At 40.9% G+C, this 19,298-nt stretch overlaps 1 long non-coding RNA gene across 1 annotated transcript in view; it reads right to left on the bottom strand.

Moving 5' to 3' along the window:
- Positions 1-8,272: 8,272 nt before the first annotated feature.
- The window catches only part of LOC129534277 (uncharacterized), a 44,037-nt gene continuing 33,011 nt past the window's right edge, over positions 8,273-19,298 (bottom strand). Inside the window, exon 3 of the long non-coding RNA XR_008680798.1 lies at positions 8,273-8,362. This is a non-coding gene — a long non-coding RNA (uncharacterized lncRNA). The remainder of the gene's footprint in view (positions 8,363-19,298) is intronic.

Raw genomic sequence — 19,298 nt, 5'->3', positions numbered from 1 at the left:
TCACTGAAAGAAAATACCACAAATTGGGTGGCTTAAAACAACAAAGCTTATTGTTTCACAGCTCTGGAAGGGTCTGAGATCAAGGTGTCAGCAAGGCCATGCTGTCTCTGAGGGCTCTAGGGAAGACTTCTTGTCTCTTTCCAGCTTGTAGTGGTGGCTGTCAATCTCTGGAGCTCCCTGACTTGCAGTTGTATCCTTCCACTCTCTGCCTCTTCTGCCTCTGTCACATCATCTTGTTTTTTGTTTTTGTTTTTGGTTTTTTTTCTGGAGACAGAGTCTCACTCTATCCCCCAGGCTGGAGTGACGTGACACGATCTCGGCTAACTGCAACTTCCACCTCCTGGGTTCAAGTGATTCTCCTGTCTTGGTCCCCCGAGTAGCCAGGACTACAGGTGCACACCACCACACCCGGCTAATTTTTGTATTTTTAGTAGAGACAGGGTTTCACCATATTGGCCAGGCTAGTCTCGAACTCCTGACTTCAGGTGATCCACCCACCTCGGCCTCCCAACATGCTGGGATAACAGGCGTGAGCCACCGCGCCTGGCCACATCATCTTCTAAAGACACCAGGCACACTGGATAGAGATTCTACTCTACTTCAGTAGGAGCTCTTCCTATTAGGTTAATAATAACCTAATAATAACCATTAAAAATAATGGCAAAAACCTCAATTATATTTGCACAAACCTAATAATTAAATCTGTAGCAACCTATTTCCAAATAAGGTTACATCCTGAGGTACTAGGAGTTAGGACTTAAACATATACTCGTAGAGGACACCATACAACCCATAACATCAACCAAAGCAGTTGATGATTTGATGATTCAAGTTGCTTGTGTGAGATTTGTGCGGAGTGTGACTTTACATTGGTAACAAATAAACTAGCTGCACTCTGCCCTTTCAAATGACCAGTGTCCTCCCTTTAACCTCCCTCCTATCCACTTGATTTTCCTTCTCCTCTGTGCCTGCTTGCTGCCTGCTACCTACCTGCCTATCCTCTTCCACTCTGTTCTTACCCACAGCACAGCTACTAATCTCCTGTCTCTTCCCAGTTCCATGTTGCTTGCCACCCACATCCAATTGTCCCCCATGGGTAAAGATCTGGAGGCTAAATATCCATTGTTCTTCAACCAGCTCCTTCCAGTCCTCATTCGATTAATCTGAGACTCCTACTCAACTCATCTGCCTACACCTTGCTAAAGCCTGGTCCTGGACCTCATGTGAGGTGATTCCCATACACCATAGTCATTTCCTAATGGCTATTTCCCTCATTGCATGAGAAAAGTCTCCAAAGCCCCTACTCTGAGCTACTATCAGACTCAGGATTCCATTGTGTAGAGGGGGACCAGAGCAGAGAGACGGTGGACACAGAAAAGGCAGCATTTGTCTCTCACCTCCACACACTGGCATTCTATTCTTCTTGGGCAGCCACCGCCTTAGAGCAGTAAACCATTTGTTTAATCACTTTGCTTTTCTCTGACTGCTAGTAATGAAATGCTGCACTCCCTGAAATAATTTCCTGACTATTTGCTAAGATTCATCTCTGACATTTCATTAAATATGATCATTTAACTGTACAAGTACAAATGCATTTTTAATTTAGCTTACTGCAGATATTACAGATGTGGGGAAATGAATTCCTATTGCTCTAGGACAAATATATCATTCACATATGCATGCCACAAAAGAACAAATTATTAAAAATTACTGAAACTTCCATGAAGATTTATATTTAACTTTTCCATTTTCAATCTCTATGTCATTGTGAAAACACATAGCATGTCACTTTGTCAGCCATGATTCTATGAAGAATGTGTGGGTGGGTCCACAAGGATCTTGATCAATAGCCTCCATCTCTGTCGTTGACACACGGTGTGGAACTAAAACAGATGGAAATTGAGTTTCAAATGTGAAGTTAGGAGGTTACCAGTCTTATCACTATGCAGTAGGCTATTTGCCTTCTCTACAAAAGAAGACAGCAATAGGAAGTGTATCTTCTCTCCCATGTACTATAAATCCAACTGTAATTTATGCTAAAGTTTCATTTTATAGAAAAGTACACAAAGTGTAAGTTAACGTTCTTGAATGTCTTCTTGGTACATAATTGCCATTGGATTCAAAACTGACTGATGAAAAGACAAGGTTGGCTTCCAGCCTTGAGCTATGAAATCTAGAACTTACAAGTCATAAGCTGACAATTACAGACGGTCCCTGATTTATGGTGGTTTGACTCAGGATTTTTCGACTTTACCGTGGTGCAAAAGCAATAAGATTTTTCAGCAGAAACCATACTTCAAATTTTAAATTTTGGTCTTTTCCCTGGCTAGTGACATGCAATATGATACTCCCTCATACTGATATTCTGAATATATTTAAGGTAGGATAGCCTGAGCTACGATGTTCAGTAGGTTAGGTGTATTAACTGCTTTTTCTACTTTCAATATTTTCAACTTAAAATGGGTTTGCCAGGACATAACCTCATCATAAATCAAAGGGAATCTGTATTAGCACATAGCATGTCAAGTATTACCACAAAATGTACTTTTATTGCTGTGGAAAGAAATAATTTTATTTTTGAAAAATGTTTAAGGCATGTTTTAGGCAGAGGACCAAAACAAAATAATAGAAGCAATCATCTGAAGTAATTACCTGGAATAAAATTCATTCCAAATGTGGAAATAAGCAGCTCATCATTTCTAGATATCAAAAAGTTAAAAGAACTCAAATATCCTTCAAACATAAGACACTAATCAAATAAAAATAAAGAATAAACAGCAGTAAGAAGTAAGTTTTCCTCTCAGCCTACTCTTTTGTGTGTTTTAGGTCCACATTTTGACTAGGAATTCAAAGTAAAAGATTTTATCCACATACCCAGATTACTCATGTACAGGCAAGTTCTCTGTGTAGTTTCCAAGTCATTTATTAATTTCAAGGTTTGAAACTTGGAAGGGATCTTTGAGATCACGTGGATTATTTTACAAATAAGAAAAATGGGCTAGGCGTGGTGGCTGATGCCTTTAATCCCAACACGTTGGGAGGCCAAGACGGGTGGATCACTTGAGCCCAGGAGTTTGAGACCAGCCTAGGTAACATGGTGAAACTCTATCTCTACACACACACAAAAAAATGGTGGTTTGTTCCTGTGATACTAGCTACTCCAGAGGCTGAGGTGGGAGGATTGCTTGAGCCCAAAATGCGGAGGCTGCAGTGAACCAAGATCACACCACTGCACTCTGTCACAGAGTGAACCCTGTCTCAAAAAAAGAAAAGAAAAACTGAAGCTCAAATAATTTGCATGAGCACACAACACATCAGCAGCCAAACCCAAACCAAAAGCCAGGCTACCTGATTCCTGGTCAGCAAGTGATCCTCAAGGAATTCCTACAGGCCATAAAGGCAGGGGGTATAAGTATCACTTTGCATATGAGGATATCATACTCTACAACCAAAGGGCCAGCAAGCAGCTGAGCAATTGGCCATTATCTGAGTGACGTGCAGCTTACCTGCCCATGACAGGGAAGATTAGAAGGGTGAAGAGACAGCAGGGCGTTACAGGAATTTTACTCATCAGCTTTTCAAAAAAAATACCTAACCTCACAGATCTACTGGCTTACAGTTTCGAACTCAGTCAAAATCTATCATGCTTACTTTTATGTGTCAACTTGACTGGGCCACAGGGTGCCAAGATATTTGGTCAAACGTTGTTCAGGATGTTCCTGTGAGGGACTTTCTAGATGAGATCAACATTTGAATCAGGAGACTGAGAAAAGTAGACTGCCCTCCCAAATGTGGGTGGACCTCATTCAATCAGTCAAAGGCCTCAATAGATCAAAAAGGCTGAGGTCCCTCAGGTAAGAGAGAATTCCTGCTACCTGACTGCCTTCAAACTGGTACATCAGTTTTTTCCTGCCTATGGACTCAAACTGAGACTGCATCTGTTTCTCAGGACTTCGGACCCAGACTGGAACTGTACCATCAGCTCTCCTGCTCTCCAGCATGACAACTGCACATCTTAGGACTTAGGGTCTTGTCAGCCTTCATCATCACATAAGCATTTTTTCTTTCACACACACACACACACACACACACACACACACACACACACACCCACCCCCTACTGGCTCTGTTTCTCTGAAAAATCCCGAATACAATGTCCCTGATGTCTTTATATTCCACACCATCTATAATTGCTTTTTAAAATTTCAATTTTCTGTTCATGAGAAATGTTAGCTCAGGAAAACATTGTAGAAATACAAAACCCAAAAGAGTTTGCAGAAATACAAAACCCTGCATGCCAGAGCTACTGGATTACAGTTTGAAAATAGATGCCACATCAATATCACACAGAGACATTCTTTAACTGTTTGACAATGAAAAGGCTGTCATTCTCCAGGCCAGTTTGGTGTGAAACTGACTGACCCGATCATCTTGATTTTTCCCTTCGGAGGAGGTTTTGAAATATCACACAGAGCAATCACACCACTTGCAAGATGACTGGCACTGCTTCCGTCATTCACACTTGATTTGGATTTCCTTCCTACTAATGAACCAGGAGAGTCTTTCTCCCCCACCAGACCTTTAAGGGGGATGTTTCCAGGTACAGTGAATTGGTGAGAGGCAGTTGTACCTAAGTTTTCTTAGTTTTGAGTGGTAGCATAGGATCATTTTGCTAATTGATGAACCTATTAGGCCAGCCAGTAAGAGCATTAATCCATGTGCCTGGGCAACACCTCCATTTACAAGTGTTATCATTCTGCTCCTGTGAGAAGTGATGGCAGTGAATACGGCTGTGTGCCTGGGGGGACTTTGAGCGCTCATCAGCAATGAGAGGGAACGCACCCATTTCAAAGTGAGAAGGTTGAAGTGAGGTTATCATTGACCTAGATTTTTTTCCTTCAGCCACAGAAGCAAACATGTCATTTTTCAAAACTTGCTAATTCAAATAGACTTTGAATACAAGTGTCAAAATATTAAGAGAATAATTCTGTCTCTTCAAGACTTCACCAGCAGCTGGATCAAGAATAGAAGTGAACAACTCTGCTACCATAAGCGTTTTTAAATCTTTTTAGTATGTGAGTTTGCCATTCAGTACAGCATTCAGATATATAACAGTAAGGCTTTGCACTGCGTCTTTAATTTAAGATGTCTGGCAGCAGTTTCTTTTGTCTTCTTCAAGAACAATTGCATTGCTTCAGTTACTTCTAGGGTACTGGAAGAAATTGAACACCCTGATTGCTCAAATAAATATTTTCCTTTTTATCATGGGTGACAAAGAAGGAGCAGCTGTATTCTGACTGAGGTGTGAAAAGCACAGATGACTCAACCACCTGAAATGAGACACTGGCTTGGCTTCCTACAGCAATACTTCAAGGAGAAGTATGGTAGGCATAGCTTGACTGCATTTCCATCCTCTCCTCCTAGTTTTTTTAAATGCTGATATAGTTCAGATGTTTGTCCCCTCCAAATCTCATGTTGAAATGTGACCCTAATGTTGGAAGTGGGGCCTGGTGAGTGGCGTTTGGGTCGTGGGGGAGGATCCCTCATGAATGGCTTGGTGCCATCCCTGCAGCAAAGAATGAGTTTCTGGCCAGGCACGGTGGCTCACGCCTGTAATCCCAACATTTTGGGAGGCTGAGGCGGGTGGATCACCTGAGGTCGGGAGTTCAAGACCAGCCTGACCAACATGGAGAAACCCCATCTCTACTAAAAAATACAAAATTAGTCAGGCGTAGTGTCACATGCCTGTAATCCCAGCTACTCAGGAGACTGAGGCAGGAGAATCACTTGAACCTGGGAGGCGGAGGTTGCGGTGAGCCAAGATTGCGCCATTGCTCTCCAGCCTGGACAACAAGACTGAAATGCCATCAAAAAAAAAGAATGAGTTTCTGCTCTATTAGTTCCTGAGAGTTCATGAACGATAGTTCATGGTCGATAGAGTCTGGCATGCCTCCTCCTCTCTCTCTTGCTCCCCCTCTCACCACGTGTCATGCCTGCTCCCCCTTCACCTTCCCCTATGGTTAAAAGCTCCCTGAGGCCCTCAGCAGAAGCAGGTGCTGGCGCCATGCTTTCTGTATGATCTGCAGAACCCTGGGCCAAATAAACCTCTTTTGTTAATAAATTGCCCAGCTTCAGGTATTCCTTTATAGCAATGCAACATGGACTAACACAAGTACCAACCAAAGCTTTATAAAGGATGCCAGCGTGACCCATTAGCCAGCCCAGGGCAGCAACGAACAGCAAGCTTCGTGTAAAAGGAATGCCTGCAGTTTCTCAACCTGTATGAAGTTTGGTCCAGAACTGCCACATTCACCCAGTTGCATCCCAGTCCGTATCTTGACTGTTACAGATCTGTGCTCATTTGTCAATAGCCCCTCTGGTTCCCATCTCCCCCCAACAGGCTTGATGTTCGAAATGGCTACCTCTCCAGATCTGTGAATTCTGATCTCTCTCCCGCTATGGTGTGCCAGATCCATGAACTGGATCTGAGACTGATAATGACCTTGCTGTTTGGAAGCAACTTCTCAACCTGAGTCCTATGCCTGCAGGTAGTTCCTATTAGAAATGAGTCACCCATTGGATAGCAGGCATGAGTGGTCACACATGGAAGGCAGAGTACTACTAGAAGGGGGAAAGTGAGCTTCCCATCCAAGCATAAATCCCCATAAGGTTTCCCCACCTTAAGCTACCTGTAACCAACCTGGAAAATGTACATCAGCAAAGGTCATCTCCATAGGCCTAGCCAGACTCTTTGGTACTCGTTTTCATCCTTCGAAGCTCTGCTTCCCCCATCCCTCCTACAGGCACCAACACTCTCATTACCTTTCTGTCACCTTCTACTTTCAAGAAAGGATGTAGTGTCAGTTTTTCACACCCCAGAGGGAGACCAGGCTGTGCTGCCTCTGGTTATGCTGCCTCTGGTAATAATCAAACAGTTACTTGGTGCCCATCACATGGAAGGCCCTGCTTAATGAAAGAAACAACATGGTAGAGAACTGAGAGCACCAGGCTGAGAGTCTAGAGACCTGAGCACAGGCTCAGCTGCACTAAGGCGCTCTGTGACTGCCTGCAGGGACTCCAGTTTCTTCACCGTTGAAACAATAGCACTGGGCTAGGTCATGGTGAAGAGATCTATTATCCTAGGCACCTGTAGACTTAAATTTGCACAGTACGTTATACTTTTCAACATATTTTCATTCATTCATTCATTCAACATGTATTATCTCATGCTTCGTGTCAAAACAGCCTGTGAAGTGGATCAGGAAGATAGTATTACTATCCCCCACATTATAAATGGGGACTCTGAAGCTCAGTGAGATTACATGACTTCTACCAGCTCACATCTGTCTGAAAAGACATAATGTGTGGTTAGGTAGACAGAACTCATGCAGAAAATGAAAAATAATAATAAAAGGTAATATCTGTTTTGTAAGGCAGTAAATACTATGGAATTCAGAGGGACCACCCCACCCTCCCAAGCCCCAAATAACACTTGAGACAACTTTAGTTGGAAAAAAATGCTTCCCAATGGCAACATGGTTCCGACAAGGATGGGAAAGCAGGTTGGTGCTCCAAAAAGCTACCTGTGGCAAGAAGAACAAAAGGAACAATGGCTCTCATGAGTGGTTACCATTTTCCTGGATCCATCCTGGCAGAGGATATTGCTTTGATTCTGCTTGGAAATGTGTTGATTTGGAAATGATAAGAAGTAACTATTAAATGCTATTTCTGGGCCACAAAGAAGAGGAGTTCCCACAGAGTTCTAGAGTGAGTTTGTACTTATAATGAATAGAAATCAGGGGGAGAGAAAATTTTCACTGACCCAGATTGAGTCACATACTTTGTCATATATCAAGGGTATTCTGATCACAAGGAGATGCTATCCCAATCTTATCATGACTGCTGTTCAGCCTGAGCCAAAGAAAATAATCTCACTTTTATAAAAATTACCAAGATACCTAATTTTACTTGGTGGTAATGTGGCTGAAATGCCCTATCACACAAGACTTCGATTTCCCTTTTCTAAAGTAATTCATAATATAATGTCCCACCTCTGCCCTAATTCTCCCTCCGAGAAATTAAAGGAGGGGGTAAAAACATTCTCCTGGATGACATACATAGCATTTGTGGTTTTCCTTCACTTCTCACACTTAAAAAAATAAAATGTTATACATAAAGGCAATGTTTCAATTATTTTTACAATCCAAGCTCTTGTTTGTTTTTTACTCAAAATGTAATGTGTTACTTTTAATGCATGTTTAAATTTACTTGCCTTAAATTGCATGGCTCAAAGAGGTAGAACTGTGGACACATGATTCCATTGTTATGGCATTTCTAGTGCTACTCGCATACACACAAGTACCTAATGGAGGTGAAAACAAAAATTAATGCCAGTGAAGATGATGATGATGATAATAATGATAATGATAAGGCTCATAATGATTAACAATAAAGTCTACCTCATCAAAAACTTCTGCACCAGATATAAGCCATTTTTCTGTGGTTTTAGAATTTCTTTCCTTCTTCAGTAATACCAGGTTTCACTAAAAGGCTTTTATCTGCTCTTCAGGGTGATTTGATGAGATGAAAGGAAGTAAGAAGTTTTCCATAACTCAGAAGGACTCTTGCTTTATCAGAGTCCTATGTGCTATGTCAGGTAGGATAAAAGAGAAATCGCAGAAGAAAAATAAATCATAACAAGCCTCAGATGACCTCCTCTGAGTAAGAGGGCTATTAAAATAGAATTTTTAAAAATGCAAGAAAGTTAAGTTTTGCCGATAGATGTTTGGAACTCGAGCATATCTAAGGAGATGCTGAAGGCAAAGATGCCATCCAATAGCAATAGTTGGTCTGAAAAGGCAGGTCTAGGTCACCTCTTCCCACCACATGGGCCAGAGCTGATTACATATGACAGGTAACCCTGAATAATTGCTCTAATCACTCCAATGAGCCCTCTACCTTGTCTAGAAAAGGACTCATGCATTAGCCAGCTTCAGAGGCCAGCCACCCCTAAACCTGACATCTCTAACAAAGACGCGTCAATTTTATTGGAAGCATTATTTGATGTTGCTCTTCAATGGAGGAAGAGATGGGCAAGGAGGGACTCAAGTTGGCCATAGATCAAGGTCTCATTAAATGGCTCAGGAGTTTGTATTTGCAGGTTAACATGACGTGATGATCAGTTAGTGGAGACTGATAATAGCAAGAAGGGCAAAAACATGTCACCCAGAATTGGGTTGTGGATTCAGCTCTTCCAGAGGGTAGCGGATAATTAGGGTGGTGTGTCATCAAAACTTTTCATGTCAACTAAGGAACATTCTCTCTCTCAATAAGAAACTGTCAGGTCTGCTTAAAGCTGTGAGGGACAGGGACCTCTTTTCAACCTACACCTTCTTGTTGGAGCTGCCAACTTATTTTAGAGGCCCAGGTGGTGAAACGCTTCATCTGGGTCCTGATCTTTTATGCATTTGTATTTTTTGCTACAGACGAAAACACAAATGATAGAACTTCTTACCCCTTGAGGAAATTGATGTCTATGGCTTTCCCTAATACTCAAGTGTTTTGCCTCACTACTCAGATACTTTTTACAGAAGCCAAAATAAGTTGAGTCTGAGCAACAAATTATCCTAACTGTCCATCCAATGACAAGGAGTTCTCACAAGGGAAAAGCATTGTATCAAAATATCTGTAATATGCTAGAGACGATCGGAGCTCACGGCTCTAAATCGAAGTAATCCTTTCAGTGTAAGCGCATCACCCATGTGCAGCCTTTTCTCTGTTACAGAATTTGGCATATTGTATTGGAGCTATTGATTTTTGTGTCTATTTCTCCATAGTACTTGAGCTCCTGGAGGTCTGGAATCCATCTGCTCACCTTTTAATACCTACTGCCTAACCCAGTGCTTTGTACTTAGTAGGTGCTGAGTAAATGTTATATAACCAATTTTTCCTTAAAGGCTGAATCAATTACTTTGGTTAGCATGATACCAAGTGATCATTTTAACTAAAATTATGCTTCTGAACTGGTTTTCATGTGATGTTGATACCATTCCTTTATTGTTTATTCCTCTCTCTCTCTCTCTTTTTTTTTTTTTTTTTTTTGAGATGACATTTCACTCTTGTTGCCCAGGCTGGAGTGCAATGCTGTGATCTCAGCTCACTGCAACCTCCACCTCCTGGGTTCAACCGACTCTCTTAACTCAGCCTCCTAAGTAGCTGGAATTACAGGCACCCGCCACCATGCCTGGCTAATCTTTTGTATTTTTAGTAGAGATGGGGTTTCACCATGTTGGCCAGACTGATCTTGAACTCCTAACTTCAGGTGATCCGCCCGTCTTGGCCTCCCAAAGTGGTAGGATTACAGGTGTAAGCCACTGTGCCCGGCCTCCTCTCTTTCTTTCTCCCTTCCTTTTTCCATCCTTCATTCATTCTGTCTCATTGACTATAAGTCTAATGTAAGATTTTCCTTAAGGAAAGAGAATGTCAGAGAATGAAATGAAAAGCAATGGATATTTATGGAGTGACTATTTTATGTTTGACATGATGCTATTTTTTTCACGCATTATCTCATTTAACCCTCACAGAAATATTGTGAGGCAGCTCATATTACCTCTTTTGAGGAACCGGGCCTCAAAAAAAAGAGGAAATTTTTGCTTTGTCTATTCTAACACAAAACTGTATAAACTTTCCCGTACCAAACTGCAAAATAAATAAATAAATAAATAAATAAATAAATAAAAACAAAAAATAGGCAAGTTGCTAAATGGAGTAACATAGAACATGTTCTAAAAAAGGCTCAAAATCCCTAAGATTTATTTTATTATCCAAGTAATAGAACTAAACACATTTTCTGCACCTCTCTTCTAAGGAAACCAAACAATGTTCTTTACATCATTTGCTTTCCCCTTTACAGGCTATATAAATCTGGAAGTTCACAGAGACTGCTATGAAAAAGAATGTTCTGGAAAACACACACATACCCAGACAGAGCCTCTGACCTTTTCTCTAGAGAATATATAAAGATTCTGTTTGCAGCCAGGCATGGTGGCTCATGCCTGTAATCCCAGCACTTTGGGAGGCCGAGGCAGGAGGATCACCTGAGGTCAGGACTTCAAGACCAACCTGGTCAACATGGTGAAAGCCCGTCTCTACTAAAAATACAAAAAATTAGGGGGGTGTGGTGGCGGGCGCCTGTAATCCCAGCTACTCTGGAGGCTGAGGCAGGAGAATCACTTTAACCTGGGAAGCGGAGGTTGCAGTGAGCTGAGGTTGTGCTACTGCACTCCAGCCTGGGCAACAAGAGTGAAACTCCATCTAAAAAAGAAAAAAGATTCTATTTGCTTTTATGTAGGAAGGGAAGGACACATGATGAAGGAAGTGTTCATCTGCAAAATAGTTAACACTTTTAATTGTAGAAATGACATGTTAGAATGACCCTAAAATTTGGTTAAAGCTGTTTCTACAAGCGCAACTAACATACAGAAGGAAAATCAATCTTATTTCAGTCATAAAAAAAATCATTTTCCAAAGGAAACATGACTGTACATTGAAAGCTTGAGCCCAGAACTTGGAAGGCTGTCTAATGCCACATCAGCTTGGACAGGGACTGTGCACTCACGGAGGCCAGCATGACATGATGGCTCCCTGGTTTAATATGGCCGGGCTTCAAACTCCATTAGAAGCGTTGACAGTCACATAGAGTTATCTCAAGAAAAGCAGATTTAAAAACATAAACCTGAATGCAGAACTGTGTTTTCTCTTCAGCACAGAAAGACGACCTGGAGATCCCCCGCAGCCAGGAGAAGCACAAGTAACACAACTTTGTGTCTCTGCATAAACCAAAACCATATCCTGGGTATTTTATCTCAAGCAGTGACCAGTGTCTCATCTTTGATGCTACATAACAAAGAGAAGTATGAAAATCTTCAGCCACTCCAACTGGGATGCAACGATGTAAAGAACATTGTTTGGTTCCTTAGAAGAGAGGTGCAGAAAATTTGTCTCGTTCTACTACTTGGATAATAAAATAAATCTTAGGGATTTTGAGCCTTTTTTAGAACATGTTCGATGTTACTCCAGTTAGCAACTTGCCTATTTTTTATTTTTATTTTTATTTATTTATATATTTTTTTATTATAATGAATCAATTGTAAGACATCCTGCCTTTTGAAGGTGGTGGTTGGCTTGCTTCATTTGTGGATGATAACCCTAGACAAACACCGATGATATTAATAAGAGATATTTAATGTATCTCTGGGCTGGGCACGGTGACTCATGACTATAATCCCAGCACTTTGGGAAGCAGAGGTGGTGGATCTCCTGAGGCCAGGAGTTTGAAACCAGCCTGGCCAACATAGTGAAACCCAGTCTCTACTAAAAATACAAAAAAATCACTGGTGTGGTGGTACACACCTGTAATCCCAGCTACTCGGGAGGCTGAGTCTGGAGAATGGCTTGAACCCAGGAGGCACAGTTTGCAGTAAGCCGAGATTGCACCATTGCACTCCAGCCCGAGCGACAGAGTGAGACCTTGTCTCCAAAAAATAAATAAATAAAATAAAAATGTATCCCTGTATGTAAAATGAGTGGCTAAAGCTTAGTAGGGTAGGAATGAATGTGGAAAGTTAGGACTTCCAATAATAATTTACATTTCATGACCATGTAGGTTTTTTTTTCAATCTAAAAGCCAAATATTCATAAACTGCTTCAAATAATTTTGGCACAATAAATGAATAGTTAGATAAAATGACTAAAAACGTGCAAAACGGGAAGAAGGTTTCTAGTAGGAAACAGGCCTCCCTGTGCTGTAGGAGAGGTTATTCCTCGTGGGCCATATTTCCATTTCATAAACTTGACTGTAGACTTCCCTCCAAAGAACCTAAGGAAACCATACAACCTCCCCTTATAATCTACTTAGTCATAAGTAACATGCAACCGTAAATTTGATTACCTTCATTTACCATTTTACTAAATGTCACTATTCGCTTACAACGTCAGTGACTGGTGAAATCTGCAGAAAAGACAAAGCTTTTCTCCTTAGGTGAAAGACCCCAATCCCAAATCTTTACTATTTTTTTTGTATTATTATTTTTCTTTTCTATTCTTGAAGCAGCAAATGTTTTGGCCTGTTTTGTGCCTGTCTTTGCACTTTGCTTATCAAGTCATCAGTTGTGCAGAGCTTGCTTTCTAATTTTTCAATTGTTGCTGGCGTAGGAACTAGAGCTGCACCAAAAGATCAGAGCCTGTTTCTGTAGCTGCTGCTTCCTCCAGTAACAATTCTATTAGCATTTTAGAGACAAAGCCTTGCAACACATCGATACAGGGAAAGGAATAAAAGAACACAGAATAAAGATGAAGCATGTTAAAATCACTACCAAGAACCAACTCATATACGATACTGATGAATAACATGCAGAGAATTTTAATGAACAGGCATCCAAAGAATTTTGATACCATGAGATGCCAGAATTTAAATGTTATAATGACTTAAATAGGGCAAAATTACTGATACAGTACTATAAAAAAAGATGCATTTTGGTGGCTCGACTTTTGCACACTTTCACTGAAATTATTGTTCACGGTTGTGTCATTCAAGCACCTGTAAACAGGATTTGGATATCCCCCCGCATAGTGCTCAGAACTTGTGAACAGATCAGCTCGGGCTGATGAGCATCTTAGCACAAACTGCCCAGGTGCTAAATCCATTTAGTCCACTTATTGGAAAGTAACAAGTAATATTTCTTCAAGGGAAATTCTTCCAATGTGTCTCCTGCTGAGCTTAATGAGATTGAGATAGGATGCTGGGGAAGGGAGATGGAAGAGATAATGGGAAGTTCCCAAGCCATGTCTGGAGGAAGACTTCTCTTCTTTTTTTCCTTTGCTTCCTCATCATTCTCAGTTTTCCCATCGCTGGCACACCTAAAAGACTAGGAAGCATTCATTTTCATCAAGAAGTCACCTAGGTGCCAGCCAAAGCAAGTTAACTACTATTTTCAGATTTTCCATTTGTATAAGAGATTGAGATACTTTAAAATTCCATGTTTGGTATATTATTTTATGATGTAATAGAGTTACATTCACCAGAATAGACCAGGTTATGCTAGGGTAGCAAACTGTCCCCCAAATCTCAGTGTCTTACAGCATCACATGTCTCTTCTGAACATTTTTATTGTCTAAAACACGTCACATGAACATGGGGGATTATGATCCGAGCCCGGGAAAGATGGTGCATATATGTGAACCTTAATAAGAGCTCCTACAGTAATGGACCAGTTGACAAGATTTTAAATGTATGCATTTTAATCTTTCAGTTATTATTCCTTGAGTTTTTTAGTGTCATAATTTACTTTTCAATAATTTCATAATTTACTTTTCAATAATTTCATAATTTATTTTCAATGGAGTGTGGATGGAAAGAACCATGGATTTTAAAATATATTATATGGAATATATAGAATGTAAAATTATCCATATGTTAAAATAGAGTACTCTTCTGATAATATTTTAGTGTATGTTGTTGACTTCCATGTTTTCAGAAAAAAAAATGGGAATTCTTTTTCATGATCTTGGATACCAACCCGTGCCATAAAAATGAGATTTTGTTAAGCTAATCATATCTTTCTTCTAATAAATCCCTAGACTCTTACAACAGGCCCTCAGATCCATCGTGTACATACAGCTCAGTCATCTTCCCACAAAGGGGATCGTGTCATTCCTTTGCTTCCAAGACTTCTGTGGCTTCCCAGTGCTCTTGACAGTGACTGGCTATGGTGACCAATGTTACCATGGTTACGAAGGCCCTTCTTAACTTGATCCCAGCTTCCTCCTTCAGCCTGGTTGCATGATGCTTCCAGCTCCACCCACACACATGGTACCCCACCCTTCTTTCTTTCTTTCTTTCTTTTTTTTTTTTTTTTTTGAGACAGAGTCTTGCTCTGTCACCCAGGCTGGAGTGGAGCAGTGGAGCAATCGTGGCTCACTGCAGCCTTGACTTCCTGGGCTCAGGCGATCCTCCCACCTCAGCCTCACAGGTAGCTGAGACTACTGGCACTTGCCACCCTGCCCAGCTAATTTTTAAATTTTTTGTAGAGATGGTGTTTCACCGTGTTGCCCAGGCTGGTCTCCAACTCCACGGTTCAAGCCATCTGCCTGCCTTGGGCTCTCAAAGTGCTGGGATTACAGGCGTGAGCCACCACACCAGCCCCCACCTTTCGGTTTCTCAAAAAAGCTTCCCTCAGGGCCCTCTCACATGCTAGAGTCTCTGATTCACGCGTGCACTCCTCCTTTCCATCCCCAACTCCCAAAACCCTTGGTCTGGCCAGCTGCCTCCTGCACCTCCTTCAGCTTGCAGCTCCAGAGCCAGTTTTCCCAGGAAGCTTTCTCAGAAAGCAGAGTCTGGGTTCAGCACCCCTGATTTCTACATTGATGCTGGAAGTCACCTGGGTTCCGGCAAAAGCAAAGTAATGACTGTTTTTGGACTTTCCATTTTCATAGAGATGGTGTTCCTGACACGGAGCGCTTCCTCCATCGTAGCATGTTATGCTGTGTACTCACTGCCTGTTTAACTACCCTGCTTCCCTCAACAGACTCTCAAATGAAAGTGCTGAGGGAACCAATGGCCTGAGGAGGTCTGGGGTCTGTCCAAAGACATCTCAGAGTTCAGGAGAACAAAATTCCCCAGCAGGCACCAGGAGGATGCCACACAGGACCTAACACACTTAAGCAGGTCCCTGTGCAGGGTACAAAGTGACCAGGAAGGAGAGGGCGTCTCAACTCCCCAGAAATTCATGAGCTTCTCCTTTAATTCAGGTGACATTGTGGGAAGGATGAGTGGGAGGAAAGACCCTGAAAGGGAATCTGAAGTTTATTAATTGAACCAATTTATCTGGAAGGGATGATTTTAAAGAGAAAAAGACCATTATCTTTACTTGTCAAATGTGTCTTTCTGTCATCTACGAGAATGGAGGCTGACTTATGCACGTTCAACTAAAAACAATAAGGAAAACTACAATTTTTTCCCATCTTTACATTCTAGTCTATTAAATTTGACCCTGTTTTATTAATAGGGCATATTATCAACTCGACTTCTCTGCCCAAATTATCATACATGAACATTACAGAAGTGTGGAGATTAATTAAATAACACCTTAAAGAAATATTGAACATACTTAAAAAAAGTTCCTTCATTGTGATCAATGCATGTGATATGTTTAGAGTTATCCCAAGGTAACATTTATAGAGTGTCTACAATTTCTCAGTGGAAGCATTCTCCTGTTATGAATGAAGAATATGAGGTCGGGGGAGGGAAAATCATTGTCACACGAGGCCACACTGCTAGCTGAGGGCTTCAAGCCCAGTTATGTTTAATTACAAAGGCCACTCGTCTTCCACTTTTCCAAAAGTTTCTAACGGTAGCTTCTACCTTTAAGGCATGTAAGGTGTTTTTTTTTTTTTTTAAATCCTATAATACCACCTATAACCCCAGCACTTTGGGAGACCAAGGCAGGTGGATCACGAGGTCAAGAGATCGAGACCATCCTGGCCAACATGGTGAAACCCCATCTCTACTAAAAATACAAAAATTAGCCGGGCGTGGTGGTGCGCACCTGTAGTCCCAGCTACTCGGGAGGCTGAGGCAGGAGAATCACTTGAACCAGGGAGGCAGAGGTTGCAGTGAGCCAAGACCATGCCACTGCACCCCAGCCTGGTGACAGAGCGAGACTCTGTCTCAAAAAAGGAAAAAAAAAAGGCCTATAATACAAGATTTAAAGTTCTACAAATATGGACTGTTATCGATACAAATAAGCAGTGCAATTTTCTAATATGTATATTAGAAAATTATATATATAATTTTATATGTATATAATAATATATATAATAATTTGAAAATTATATATATTTTAGGAATCAAAAACTTAGTTCTTCTATTGACATCTATGTGACCTTGGACAAGTGATTTAACCCTTTTGAGCCCAGTATTTCCTCAGTTGTAAAATGAGAGGAATGATACTGACATCAAAGGAAACGCTTGAGGCATAGGAAACATTAAATGAACCTGAAGTCCCTTCACTCTTTGCTCCCTGATGGGAGTCCAAGAGGAAGAAGAAATCACTTTGAAGAGAATGGAGGTGGATCTTATCTGTTAACGCAATGGCTTCTTCCATCCGGATTGCACTGTGATGCTCATGCTGTTGAAATGGTTAGTGTTTCCACAGGAAAGGCAGTTCTTGATTCCTTTCACCCTGCTGTCATCCCTCTTCAGCTGCAGGATCAGCGAAGACAGGCTATTTCTCCCAACCACTGCTCTTTACTGAAGCCCATAGAGCAAAGACAGAACCTGGCTAAATGTCCCTAGAATTCAAGCTAAAAAAGAGGCCTTTATCCATGTGCCTGTGTTTCCCAAGTGCCAGAACTGCTATGCACAGTGAACTTCCATTCCATAAGTGACAAAATACATAACCAGAGAGAGGGAACAACCACGTTACAACACAGGGCAGTGCAGCAAATTTAATGCTGATGTGTTTATTGATTAAACCTTGGTTAACCAAATAAAAGTGGTTTTATTTGGTCGTTGTTCAGTGTTGAGAACATTCTTTCCCAAAACTCACATCAAATTAGGCTGACTTGATGATAAAAACATAGTTGCACAGATAATATTAGTCAAGCCTGGGCTATAACAAACATCCGTCACTGTTCAAGATGACAGGCGCTGCTTGTTGGCTAAAATTCTGTCAGATGGTGTTAATAGCAAAGAGAGAGAGAAATTCTTTTAAACTCAAAAAAAGGCCACTCTTATGGTTAAATCAAGGAATCACAATTTTTTTCCTTAAATAAAATGAATCAGACATGAGAATTAGGAATATCAATAAAGTATGTTATTTTACATTTGTATTATTCTTACTTTTTTAAAAAAAATGCAAGGGCATATTCCAACACATAGATAAGAGGCACTCAAATAAATTAAATGTAAAATATAACTCTCTGGGGTTAGACATAGGGCCTTTGCTGTTAAGAGTTAAGGAAGAGGTTTTCCTTAAAAATGTGTTTGAGTTTCAGAGATATTTGATAATTAACCGTAATAAGAAACAAATAGAACAACAACAAAAACAACAAAACTTCCTCCTAAATAGAAGCAACCTTAATTGAAAGCAAAATAAGCAATCATAACTGTGATGGTTTAAGTATTCCTACACAGCCCTCAGGAGGGGAGAAGGATGATGGGGGAGGTGGATGGAAATCAAGTTATTTATTTAAGGATTATGACCTGAAATCCATGTTTAAAATATATATATTTTTTACCTCAAAGCACTGATCCCAGTTAAAATGCAAACATTTCAGAAGGGTTGCACTTCAAGACTTTTATTAGTCATTTACCACTTAGTATAAGCTAGCTCCCAAAAGCAAAATTTGAAAACACAAATGGGCCTGACACAGTGGCTCGTGCTTGTAATGCCAGCACTTTGGGAGGCTGAGGCAGGCAGATCACTTGAGGTCAGGAATTTGAGACCTGCTTGGCCGACATGGTAAAACCCCATCTCTGCTAAAAAACATGAAAATTAGCTGGGTGTGGTGGGCACCTGTAATCCCAGCTACTCGGGAAGCTGAGGCAACAGAATCGCTTGAACATGGGAGGCAGAGGTTGCAGTGAGCCAAGATGGCATCATTGCACTCCAACCCAGGCAACAGAACAAGACTCTATCTCAAAAAAAAAAGAAAAGAAAAGAAAAAGAAAAAGAAAACACAAATATGTAGATGGAGGGAGAGTAGGAAAAGGACGGGGTGAAGGAATTAGAGGCACTAGTTCCTTAAAAGGTTATATCCACAACACTAAGAGGAAATTTATCCAAAATGATATTTGGCCTTCTGAAGGTCAACTTCTTCTTGTTTTACATTTTTGCCAAGGCCCAATACAAATGTTAAATGAATTAAACAATTCTCAGGTCTTAAAAATCAATTTAATTGTGTCCACTTATTTCTTTCAAACATGGCTTAAATGAGTGATGAAAAATGCTCAGACACTTCCTGACACATTGCACACTACTTTTTATTAGTTGGGCAGAGAAAGCAGAAAGAACCAGAAAATGTCCCCTGGATACGAGAGAAACTGGATTGGTATGTCATCAAATGTTATCCCCTGAAGGAGTGGTACCATCTCTGCCTTCTTCAGTGCTATACTCCCAGCACCAAGCACAGACCCTCAGGATGGTCTTAGGTAACCTTTGTTACCCATAAATCACCTGACCGTCAATTTCACCCCCTACCAAATAAGCAGGATTGCATCATTTGGCCGATGAGGAAGC

Source organism: Gorilla gorilla, chromosome 5 (genome assembly GCF_029281585.2).
Source record: "Gorilla gorilla gorilla isolate KB3781 chromosome 5, NHGRI_mGorGor1-v2.1_pri, whole genome shotgun sequence".
NCBI classification, from domain to species: Eukaryota; Metazoa; Chordata; class Mammalia; order Primates; family Hominidae; genus Gorilla; species Gorilla gorilla.
This window is presented reverse-complemented; position numbering and strand designations above follow the sequence as displayed.